The sequence below is a fragment of the Cynocephalus volans genome, chromosome 1 (assembly GCF_027409185.1).
Source record: "Cynocephalus volans isolate mCynVol1 chromosome 1, mCynVol1.pri, whole genome shotgun sequence".
Classification (NCBI taxonomy): domain Eukaryota; kingdom Metazoa; phylum Chordata; class Mammalia; order Dermoptera; family Cynocephalidae; genus Cynocephalus; species Cynocephalus volans.
In genome coordinates this window covers 243,137,128-243,149,118 of record NC_084460.1, presented here as the reverse complement: position 1 = coordinate 243,149,118, position 11,991 = coordinate 243,137,128, and the positions used below count along the sequence as shown (strand labels likewise).

At 39.3% G+C, this 11,991-nt stretch overlaps 1 non-coding gene across 1 annotated transcript; it reads right to left on the bottom strand.

The window, feature by feature from the left end:
* Positions 1–996: 996 nt before the first annotated feature.
* LOC134365769 (small nucleolar RNA SNORA1) lies at positions 997–1,128 on the bottom strand. The gene has a single exon (XR_010022173.1). It is a non-coding gene; the product is annotated as a small nucleolar RNA SNORA1 (small nucleolar RNA).
* Between the last annotated feature and the right edge of the window lie 10,863 nt (positions 1,129–11,991).

Genomic DNA, 11,991 nt, shown 5'->3' with positions numbered 1-11,991 from the left:
TACAAAGTATCTTATATGTGTCAGCCATTCAATTCTCTTAACAGCCCAGTGATGTAGCTGCTTTAAATCCCCATCTTACAAATAAGAAACTGAGGCTTAGCAAATTCAAGGAGTAGAAAGAGGCACATTTTCTATTTAACTAAAGTTTAAATGCTTAACTCTTTACGCTATGAATTATTTTTCTTTTTTTTAGGATTTTAAGCATTTTCCCAATTCCTCCCTACTAAAAATATAAAGTTTGAGAAGTGACAAACAAAATGGTCTCCTTATGTGTTTTTCAGTTGTGTTACCTTTCTCAGATAGAGCTTGCATTATACACAAGTGTTACTGTGACATTTTTAACTTTGATATTTCTAGATGAGAGGAAATTATATTTATTTTCTTTTAATAATTAAGGTTTTGGTTATTTTATTCCTGCAAACTCACTGCAGTGTGGTATATTACTTAAGTTGTATTCCATTGAATCAAAGATATTAGTGATTACAAGATATACTATTATTTTATTCACCACAAAATAATAAATAAATAAATAACTGCCTTTTAACCAAGGCACAGTGCTTTCTGATTTTAAGTGATGACTTAGAAATTTTATATTATAGTTCTCAAAAGAGCTATTCTAAACTTATTTAGGTAATCCACAGGTTTAAGAAAAGCATATGTGACTCCTGTGTGTACACCAAAAAATATATAAAGGAAACACATTGGTTAGGGTATTCCTAAAACTTCCCATTTAGAGTCCAACTCTTATGCATTACTACTCAACTCAGAGCTGTCTACAACCAGGTTTTTCTACATAATATTTTCTTCTGTGACATCAAAAGCATTTGTGATACAGTATTTATTTTAAAAAGTGCTCCTCTCTTATCCCTGGTATTTTCTTCCATCTCGATGATATCCATTCTGCAAGTTAAAAAATATTATTATTCTTTATTCATTTTTAATATTGAATAGTCATCATTTTTCTCTTTGTATATATTTTCAATCATGAGCTTAGCAAAATGTTACAGGTCTTGTCACGACTGCAAGACATTTACTGTGATGGAAACATAACTTATGTCTTAATTTAGCCACATTAACAATTGTTGGGCAGCGTGATCAATGGTGCCCATTCTCATCTAGAATGAGGCTTCCATTCAGCAAGTTTTGAGGCTGGTGCTTTTAATCTTCTCACATGAGCAGACAATGACAACTCTGTCAGTACTGTAGGCTGGCTGATGGTGACAGTAAGACATATCTGGATTTCAGAGATGTTAAAATGTGAAGAAAAAACATAGATCTTACAATCCATGAAATATCTTAGTACACCCACCAGTTATTTGTCATTATCCAGATATCTATAGAGTTATATAATTTTCAGGTAAGTAAACCCAGAAATTAATTCCAACCTATTAAGATAACATGTGGTCACAAATGTTGTTCTCACAGGAGTGTTCACAGATAAGCTGTTGGTTGTATGTTGAAAAAACAGGGAATATGTTGAGAAACCCTGAACTTTCTATCTGCTATACATACTGGGATATGAGACTAGTAAACAGAGTCTTTGGGCTTTCTTTTGTGTACTTGTTATTAAGAATGAGCTATGCTGTTTTTAAGAGCCAGATTCCACATGTGACCAATTATGCTTTTAGTCCTTTAGTCCTATCAAGAGCATCACCGTGGCCTATGAATGAAAGTTTTCTTTCTAGCTTGTTGGAGGCAGGACTACCTGGAAAAAATATTTCTAAGTCTGAAAAGCTGAAGCCTGGGACTTAAGTGGGTTCCAGAGTATTTGTCTGCAAGGAAAATGTCCTAATTCTGATTGGCATCTGCTGTGGGTTGAACGTCCCCTCCAAAACGCATGTTAAAACTTAATTGTCATTGCGATGGTATTAAGAAGCGGGACCTTTAAGAGGTGATCAAGTCATGAGGTCTCTGCTCTCATGAGTGGATTAACGCTGTTATCTCCAGAGTGGGTTAGTTACAGCAGGAGTGGGCTCCTGATAAAAAGATGAGTTTGGTCAAATTTCCTCTTTCTGTCTTGCACGCTTGCTTGCCTTTCTGTCTTCTGCCATGGGATAAAGCAGTGTAAAGGCCCTCACCAAATGCTGGTGCCATGCTTTGGACTTCCCAGCCTCCAGAGCTGTGAGAAATAAATGTATTTTCTCAATAAATTACCCAGTCTATGGCATTCTGTTATAGTAGCCTAAAATGAACTAAGATAGCAGCTATGGGCCTGATGTAGGCATCAGTTGCTGCTTTTGTTGATGTGCTGAAATGGGTAGGACCTACTATTCCAGAAGAATTTTCTGCCTTATATTCTGCCTATGGCTAGTTTTGGGCCATTTTATTCTTTTTTTTTTTTTTTTTTTTTCCTCCTTGGCAAATGTTAGTGCTTGCATAAATATTTATATTTACTGTTCATGCCAGAAGTGGGCATGACTACTAATAACGGGGCAAGTAACTCACTCATGGAAAGTAATATATTAGTCAAGAGCCAGAGATTTGCACTCATGAAGGCCTGGGTTTGAATCCCAGCTCTGCCCCTTACTAGCCATATGATCTTGGGCTCCAGTTTTCTCATCAGTAAAATAGGGTCCATGATACCTACTGTACACCTAGTTATGGGTATTTGAGAGAACTCTGTCTAATGCCTGGTTGTAGTAAATACACAGTTGATGGTACTCCTTGTCATTATCATTACTATTATTAATAAACTCTGTCATACTGAGAGGACACCTGGGCCATCAGAGGTCATTGCTTCTCCAGAACTCTTCTCTACAAATGGTTAACATTGTCAGGAAACATTTCTAACTGATCAGATGAAAGTCCACTGCTTTCTCCATTTCTTCTCCTTGTTTAGAATCCTGCTCTACAAATACGTACCTGTGTTCTGCCCCAGGCCTACACTGCATTCATTCTCGATGTTCTGATTAATTATGTTCTGATCTATTGTTGATCCATTGTCATAGGTGTGTCCTTTTGAACATAGCATGGACAGAGGAGCATTAGATTGGAAGTTGGTCAACGAGATCCCAGTTATGACCCTACAGCTAGCCATGTGACTTTCCCCATAAGTAACATTCTTGCTCTTTTCGTGAGGGTATTGTGACATTAATTTCTCATTCCAACTATCATTTAGCGAGCATTCATTCAATGCCATTCATGACGTTAGTGATATTTCATGATTCATCCTTAATCCTCATGATGATCTTGCAAAGCAGTTATTATTCTCTCTATTTTAGAAATGAAGAAACTAAAGCTTAAGAGTCTTAACTGTGTTCTTCCTGCCTATGTGATTTTGGTCAACTTAACCATGTGAAGTCTTGAGCTCCTCATCTGGAAATTAGAGGAAATAATGGCTTCTGCCTCATAGGTTTGGAAGGATTGAAAGAGATGTAAGGAGGGTCTTTGACAGTCACTCACAGAGTCGGCACTCCAGGAATGTTTGGTGATATGACTTGTCAAGGGTCTCATGGCTAGAAGGGGTGGAGATAGATTTTAGTCCTAGTCTGTCCAGCTTTTTGAATACATATGAGCAAGCACTTACTACACAAGTGCGAAGCAGCCTGTGAAGGCCTGTCTGCCTGGCATCATACTGGAAGATGGAGAAGCTGACAGCTGCCTCATCCTCCCTTTTACTCTTGGGGGTTCCTCTTTCTCCTCTCTCCCTTCTGGACTATTATCTGCTCCCCTGTACCCCACTTGGAGCAGACAAGGGGTACTATAGGCCCTAGAGAGACTCTTCTCTCTTTTAAAGGCTGCAGGCATATCCTTTTAAACAATTGTGGTAAAATGTATATAACATGAAATTTACCAACAGGGACATTTAGTAAATGCATAATGTGTAACCATCACCACTATCTAGTTTCAGAACATTTTCACCATCCTCAAAAGGAAACCCCTCACCCAATGAACAGCCACTCTCCATTCTTTCCCCATCCCTCATTCCCTGGCAGCCACCAATCTTCTTTCCCTCTCTATGAATGTGCCTATTCTGAATATTTCATATAAATGGAATTATACAATATGTGGCATTTTGTGTCTGGCTTCTTTCTCTTAGCATAATGAGGCTTGTCTGCATCTCTTCCCTTTTCTCCATTAGCTCAAAGCAGACAGTGAAGAAAGATTTCCCACTGTTTATTTTCAGTAAGTCCTCTTTACCATTGCGGCCAGTCAGCTTCATTACGACAAATCAAGCTATTGCTATGGAGCCTTGCTGAAATGCACTGGGTAGGATTGCGAGCCCATCAAACGTGGCAGAATCCACTTGTGATAGAAAGGCTCTTCAGCCTTGATGGTTTGTGGTCTTTGCTTTTGCTTCTGCAGATTGATCCTTCTCTTCCAGCAGCAGATTGCTGGGTTTTTTGGGGTTTTTTTTTAGAATGACCAGGAGATTCAAGACAGCTCACATAAAGCAAAGCTTTAACCCTGCCTCAGTCATGGTCTGTGTAGGAGCACGGGCAAGTACGTATACCACTTAATAAGTTTATCTGGAAATAAATAATGTAGATGCAGCAGCTGAGCAGGAGGCTGGGAGAAGGAAATAAATAAATAATTTACAGGTCTTTCCAAGTCTAAAATGGTACCTGATAAGATAGATATTTTTCTAGTAAGAAACAATGGATACGGAATTGCACCATATGAAAATATACATATAATTTAGAGTTAAGGGGAGTTTATACAGAGAGGATGGGCTGGAACTGAAATATCTGGTTCCTTTGATAATTGTATTTCTCTTTGTAAATGTGTACATTGGTATTTTGGTTATATTAAAACCAAAAGCAATAACAACCCAGTACACCAAAAGAGCAAGAGGAGTTTAGGTTTGAGGTGATGCCGGAAGGCAGGATTGGTAATCTCCTGAGGCCGTCTCCAGTCTTATTCTGTGAACCTGCATCCTCTCTGCAGAAGGAAGAGGAGACTCAGATGGCAGGAGGCAGGGCAGGGCAGCTTGTCATCTCCTAACCCATCTTGGCTTATGCATATTTTGCATAGTGATTTCTATTGATTTATAACAATTTCAGGTAGCTGAGAGAGTTTGTTTCAAGACAGTATTTGAAGTGGAAATGAAAGGACCTTGTCCAAAGCTTTCTCCAAGGTGGGTCATGCTGAGTGAAGGTTCCTTGTTGAGAAAGAAAGGAATTCCCTATGGGGCCCTGTCTTCTCACTCCAGCTGACAGCTCTATCGCAGGTATGGTGCCTCCCTGGCTGTCAGTCATTTGAGGGGAACTTCTGACCCCAAGACCTCCCTGGGTTATTAAGGGGGATGGCATACATGTGTCAGGCTGGTGATGGTGTACGTGAAATAGAAACTGTCACAGAACAAAGATGGGGGGAGCTGAGCACCTGCCTCCCCAGAGCAGCCACCAAGTCATGCTTGATGTTAGCAGCACTCCATCAGAGGATGTATCACCTGAGGGTCACACGTGTGCGCGTGCGTGCGTGCGTGCGTGTGTGTGTGTGTGTGTGTGTGTATGGGATGAGGGAGAATATTTTACTGGGATTTCCAGTCTTCCTTGTTTATTTCACACCCCCAAAATTCTTAATGAATACTTTCATCCATGTACTTGATGTTACTGCTGAGTAATTATATGGAAGGATTTGACAGCTGGAACCCCAGTCTCTTGTTTCAGTTGCCTATAAAACCATAGCAGTTGGTGATATGATCATTCAATAGCACTAAAAACGCCCACGTAACACCACTACAGGATTGTTGCTCATCAATACTTTGTAAACACGTTTCTATGTGTAGGTACACACGTGTAATAATCTCATTTATTTCCTAAATATAAAGCTGAATTTGAAATAAATCCATCAGGAATATGGACCTAACAACACATTTAAATAATTACCAATTGGCACCAGTAGCTCTGTAATGATTTATTCTCATTTCAGTTTCCAAAACTTAGGGACTATACTAAGTCCTTCTCAGTTTCTTATACAGGATCCATAAGTTTGAGATTCGAGAGTTTTCTGTTAATGGTGTGATCTTCTCCAGCTGTAGCTTATTCTAAAATTGGATCTATTCCAGGGTGTAAATACTCTTTAATGGGGTTTGGGAGCTAGAATAATAAATGATGTTTAGGAATCTTTTTTAACAGGCCTGGAATAGATTTTTACAACAACCTAAGGTAGATTTTCAATATGTGTGTTCAGGTACGTAGTTCTGGTGGAAAAGTTCATTCGTCCAATAAATAATTAGATATGCAAAGTCTGTGGTGTTTAGACATGATTATACTGATTGGGGTATTCTTCAAATTGAACTAAAGGAATGGGTGTTTTAAATTTCATCTCTGATGCATGGATTTGGACTGCATTAAATTTGCTGACATGATGTGTTAAAGGAGGCAATAGGATCCCTAAGGATTCTGGGAAGTAATAAGCTTTCTTCTTAGCAGTTTCTGGGTTTTAAGGGGCTTTTCTGGGAAGTTTTAGATTTACACATTCTGAGGAAATAGGGTTCAAGAAATATGGGCTTCATTTTGAGATCTGTTCCAGCACTGACAGTACTCAAAGACTGGGAACATAACATCTATCCTGAAAAGATGCGTTAAAGGGTGTGATTCTTCAAAAACCTCGAATGTCTCTGCTAAATCCTTTTTAATACAATGTACCATTTTAATTTCTAATGCCCATCATAATGTTTATCGGAGAATTTCAGGTTAACCTTTACTAAAAGAAAATGCATACTCTCATTGAATTAGGAATATGTCATCCAGTAACACTGACTAAAATTAAGTTTATTTCTGAAAGCACCTAACTATCAATGGCTAGTTTAGGGATGATTCTTAATACACTAGATATATTAATCCAGTAAGTGGGAGGATTCTTTGTTTGTCCCCTGATGCATTTGATTTTGAGATCCCTGGTACTGAGCATCTGTATCAGTGAGGGTTTGATCAGGGAAGCACACCCACTATGAATGGTATGGAATAAGGGAATTATTCTAGGGCTTAGACTTTACAAAACTGAGAACTGGTGAAGAAGTCTATTTTGTCCAAGAAAGATAAATTACTAGATGGCATTATGTAAGTTGATTTATTTCTGTATTTGATTTCTTTTTCAATATTGCTTATCAAGAAAAAAATATATATGCCTTTTTGAAGTTTTTGCTTAATTGAAGAAATGAAGGTCTAATTTTCTTGGTTAATTTGGTTAATCTTTCTGTTGTCATTTCCTATTTATTTTGTACCCATTTGTGAGAAATTTGCAAAATAGTTGGTATATATCTGTTACAGATGAAATACCTGACCAATAATCTCCACAATACATTTATTAATTGTTCTTTTGTTTATATTGCTATTCTTACTGTTACTATCTGATGTAATTCACTGAAAAATATTAAACATTTACTCTGCGCAAGTTGCTGTGTTGGGTGCTGGTCATGGTAGTGAAACGTAATGATTAAGATATATCCTTACATTCTCTAAGCCATCTTTGCTTTTTCTTTTATTACTAGGTTAGACTTATTTGTTCAGATGAAGTGCAATAAAAACTTATTCATTGTGCATGCTCTGATAATTGACCCAAACTGTACCAGTGGATGCTGTGGTGGTTTTGTTCTGTGTCACTTAGCTAAGGTGGAACCACATTTCCCAGAATTCCCTTCCCTGTATGGTCTGGGTCAGGGTTGGCCACAAGAGAAATTTACTCGAGATTTGAAAGAGAGAAGTAAAGTAGCAGCCATTATGCTCTGAAAGTTCGTGTAGGGCTCCAGACTCCCTTGCAGCTCATGAACATCATCCCTGATCTATATGCTGGCTCACCTGGTTGGTGAAAGGCTGAGCTCACAGCTCCTGAGGCTCCTGCTAGATCTCCTCCTTCAGCTTCTCTGAGCCCTGGGCAAGGCATGTGTGCAGATACATGGTGTTTTAGTCCGTTTTGTGTTGCTATAACAGAAATACCTGAGACTGGGTGATTTATAAAGAAGAGAGGTTTATTTGGCTTATGATTCTGGGACAGCTGCATCTGACATGGGCCTCAGGCTGCTTCTACTCATGGCGGAAAAGTGGCAGGCAGCCGGCAAATACAAGCAGATCACATGGCAAGAGGAAGCAAGAGAGAGAGAAAGAGAAGGTGCCAGGGTCCTATAACAACAAGCTCTCACGGAAACTAATAGATGAGAACTCACTCATTTATCCACCCTCCCCCAGGAAGAGCATTAATCTATTCATGAGGGATCCGCCCCCATGACTCAATCAGTTTCCAACACTGCCACATTGGAGATCAAATTTCCACATGAGTTTTGGAGGAGACAACACATCCAAACTCCATCACATGGTGAAGGGCACCACCTTCTTTTCCAGGTCTCCTGTGTCATCAAGGTTGAGGGTGATGAGAGAAAAATGGAGGTGCCAGTTTGTCCCCACAGGTTTTAATCTGTCTTTTTTCTTTCTACCTCGTGTCCAGCTTTTCTTCTCAACAGCCACCCTGCTCACCTATAAAAACCCCTGCAAGGGGTTTCAGGCTCAGCACCGTATTTCTATAAACTTCTTCCCCAGCTCCCTAAATTGCATAATAAATCCCATATTCCATATCACTCAGAGTGGCCCTGCTTCCTTGATCTAACTGTCACTGATACAGACACTCCATATCAGGGGTCTAAAAATCAAATGTCCCAAGGGCCACATAAAGTGACATAAATGAATGTAGCAGGTCTGATGTAAGAAAAATTGTGCAGCCTTCTCAGTCTGTTTTTCTTTTTTCCACTTTCAGTAGAGATGTGGAATCAAAGAAATATACCTCTTTAGTAAGAAAAACAACAGCATGAGCATATTGATAAACAACAACTGACTCATGGCTGGATATTAAGGAGACAATAGGGACAGGTGGGGGCTGCCAAATTGGAGAGGGTGTACTTCAGTCAGTGCGACAGCCACATCTCAGCTCCAGCTTACGTTCACATGTTTTAACAGAAGCCCAAAAGTTGATGTTTATGTGACTTCTCCTGAATTTTAATGTTCTGACTCTCATCTCTCTTTCTCACACACACGCATGCACACGTACACACACACACTCTCTCACAGAACCATAAAAGCAATCTATGGGCCAAACACACATGTGTGGATTGTGTTTGGCACAACCCTCTGCTCTGAATGGGGCAGACTGTTGGACAAGACCCTGAGATGAGGTCAGAGAGGGAAAAAAGCTAGAGGACAGTGGGGGAGGAGAATGATTGAGGCGGGGAGGAAGGACCCCTGTGCTCTTGTGGAGTGAATGCAATAGACAACTCTTTTGAAAAATAAAGAATTCTTTTGCTCTGTGTGTGTGTTGGGGTGGGCGGGGGGGGGGGGAGAGAGAGAGAGAGAGAGAGAGAGAGAGAGAGAAATCACCTAATAAGAACTATTACTTTCATAGTAATTTGCATTAAACCCAGAGATTTCATATATGCTATTTCATTTATATTCATTTACTATCTTATCTGCTATCTTGGATGTGAGTGGGATCAAAGATAAATCACTCCTGGTTCCTGCCCTCAAATGTTGCAATTCGTAGGGGAGACTGATATGTTCAAATTCAATTACAGAACAAATATAATTGTGATTGTTATGAGGGGGAGAGAAGGGAAGTATTTTGGCAAGTGGACATGGGAAATGGGAAGGGTACTGGGTGACACAAAAAGTGTGAGCAGAGGCACCAAGAAGAATTTGGAGAAGTCAATAGTAAAAGCTGCCACGAAGAGCAAATCAGTAGCAAATGTAAAATTCATTTCTGAACTCCTGAAACTTGCAGGGGTGGGAGCTGTGTCTTCAACCTGCCTCAATGGTCAAAATGTTGATCAGCCAATGGCCTACATTCAAGCAGCCTCAGCTCAAGGGGAAGAAAAGTCAAACCACACTGTTGTCTCTAGTAAACGAAAGGGCATTGAGTCTGGAACTCAAGACACAGAAATGACAGCCAGATTTGTCTAGAGGGAGGAACAAGTGCTCTTAGGTTTGATGATGTTCTACAAAACGGCCGACAACAGATAGGAGAAGGCTGGTGCCAAGGGCTATCAATTGCCAGAAAGGACAACAAACCTTTTTAAAGGGTTTGTAATAGATAATTTAGTAGGTTCCATTTATGTGACCCAGAAAATATGAATCACATCTGTGTCTCCCTTCTGCTTAAAACTCTTTATGGTGTCTTCAAGTTCAGGCTCCTCTTTGGCATACCATAATCAGGGACCTTCTGACCTGACCCTGGCTTCCTTCTCCAGCCTGGTGTCTATCTTCTGCCCCCTCCCCCAATATCTGCAGTTATGGGATGCTTAATTTTCTGGCCATGAGGCAGTACTTGCAGTTGTGTTGAGTTTCACATCTCTGTGCCTTTGCACATTCTATTGCTTTTTCCTTGGAATATCTATTCTGTTGATTACCCTTCAAAACTGTCTCAAAGGTGTTTGGTGGCTCCCAACTCCCCAATAAATCTTTCTCTGCTGACTCTGCACTGTATATAGTTGAATTTTCGACTTACACTGTGATGGAATTATTTATTTACATGTGCGTTATTTCGTGTGCACTATTATATGTGCAGACACATTGAGTGCCTACTCTGTGTAAGACACTGTACAATGTACTGTAGATGCAGCTGTAAATGGAATAGATCAAGTTCCTGTATTGATGGGACTTCTATTAAAAAATGTGTGTTGAACTGAAATGGATTCACAGGACAACTTGAACTTTAGTTTTAAATTTGGCGTATTGGCAAGACATTCAGTTTGGGAAATTGTAATTTCAATCTGTCTTAAACATACTGTTTTGTAATTGTGCACACTCACTGTGTGGTTGCATTCTTGGTCAATGCAGTGTCAGAGCTTATTCATGCTACACTCTGTCGGTAGTAGCAATTGGACTTCTAGAAGCTTTGGTGATTTTGTTGATCTTGGCTATATTGGGGCTAGCTTTCTGCAAAGACTTGGATCCTCTTCTGTGGAGGAATCTGTTTTCAGCAGTGGGTATAGGAGTTCCACCACCCTAACTCTCGACTGCCTTATGTGTCCTTTTTAGGATATGCCACTTAACACTTCATCTCCTAGGGAGCATCTGTTTTGGTTATTTTTGATCTTACCGACATTTTGCATGAGTTCCAGGGCCATATTTCCCCCTCCACCCCACCCCACGCTTGGACCATCTTGAAACCTGTTTGATCCGGTCCTTGTGTTTTTTTCAGCCATTGGCCATTTACTGTGTGTTTCATTATGGAGAAAGGAGGCAAGTTTTCTCTGATTCTGCCTCTCTGCAAAGCCCTGAAAAGTGTCAGTTCTGTCTGAGTCTGGCAATTTGAAATAGGGTATTTCTCATTTCACACTGATGTCAACATTCACACTATGTATTTCTTTTTTAACATTACCTACTTGACCACATTCTAGAATAGTATTTTTAAAACTGCAGGCCATGAAAATGGTCATGTGTTTATGTTTAATGTCATGACCAGCATTAGAAAATATGAATAGAATAAAATATAATACATCAGAATACACCATGAGTAAAAAGAATTACTTTTGTAAAACTTATGTGTATATATGCATTTGGGTACTGGATTATGACTTATTTCTTCATGTGGATAATGGTAAAAAATTTGGAAAACATGGCTCTAGACCAACCCATTTACATTTTTTCTCTTTCCTTTTTCTTTCCCCATGTTCTGTGTTGTTTTAACTCTGGTTCTTTAACAGGTGTCTTTTTGATATGCTTTTATATTATTTTATTTGGCTGTCTACATTGATTAGAATGAGTAATTGAGTAAGTCACCACTTTTCTTTCTATTGTGCGTTCATTTCTAAACTTGACTCTTTTAAGCTTTTAAAGACCATACTTAACAGAGTACATTTATTTTGATAAGAAGCTTAAATTATACTCCTTGTAACATTCTTGCAGTTCCCTCCCATTCTTCTGAAAGTTCCAGTTCCCTCAGACTCTCTCTTGACCGGGGTTCTTTTTTAAAGTTAAACTTTAAAGGAAGATCTAGGCAAACAGTTAGAAACAAAACAAAACAAAACCCTGTTCTCTGCCCAGCTTTATTTCTTTAATT